The following is a 1,011-nucleotide window of genomic DNA, read 5'->3' on the forward strand; positions in this document are numbered from 1 at the left end:
TGGTGAGGCCGCTATTAGTGAAAGAAGTAAGTGGTTTCAACGCTTCAAGAACGGTGATTTTGACATCGAAGACCGGCATAGCGGTGGAAGAGAGAAGGTTTTCGAAGATGCAGAATTGGAGGCATTACTTGAGCAAGATTCGTGTCAAAATCAAGAAGAATTGGCACGATCATTGGGAGTGAGCTCAACAAGCCATTTCAAAACGCCTCAAAGCCATGGGAATGATTCAGAAGCAAGGAAATTGAGTGCCGTACGAATTGAAGCCGAGAGATGTTGAACGGCGTTTGTTTGCTTATGAACAGCTGCTTGAAAGGCAAAGACGGAAGGGATTTCTGCATCGCATTGTGACTGAGGACGAAAAATGGATTCATTACGATAATCCCAAGCGCAGAAAATCATGGGGAGTTCCCGGCCATGCTTTCACGTCGACGGCCAAACCGAATATTCACGGCTCCAAGGTCATGTTCTGTATTTGGTGGGACCAGCTCGGCGTAGTGTATTATGAACTGTTAAAACCGACTGAAACAATCACAGGCGATCGGTATCGAACGCAATTGATGCGTTTGAGCCGAGCATTGAAAGACAAACGGCTGCAATACAACGAGAGACACGATAAAGTGATTTTGCAGCATGACAATGCTCGACCCCATGTTGCGAAAGTGGTCAAGACATACTTGGAAACGTTGAAATGAGAAGTCCTACCCCACCCGTCGTATTCTCCAGACGTTGCTCTCTCTGACTATCACTTGTTTCGATCAATGGCACAGCCTGACTGACCAGCACTTCCGGTCTTATGAAGAAATAAAAAATTGGATCGATTCGTGGATAGCCTCAAAAGATGACCAGTTTTTTCGACGCGAGATTCGTACGCTTCCCGAAAGATGGGGGAAAGTAGTGGCCAGCGATGTGAAGCGCTTTGTGAAGCGTTTTTTCTCTCGCAACATCATTAGGATAAAATTATAGAATTGCACGTCTTAGATATTTGTTTATGTCTCGTATTTTATACGATCC

The sequence above is a fragment of the Atta cephalotes genome (assembly GCF_000143395.1).
Source record: "Atta cephalotes unplaced genomic scaffold scaffold00029, whole genome shotgun sequence".
In the NCBI taxonomy this organism is placed as follows: Eukaryota; Metazoa; Arthropoda; class Insecta; order Hymenoptera; family Formicidae; genus Atta; species Atta cephalotes.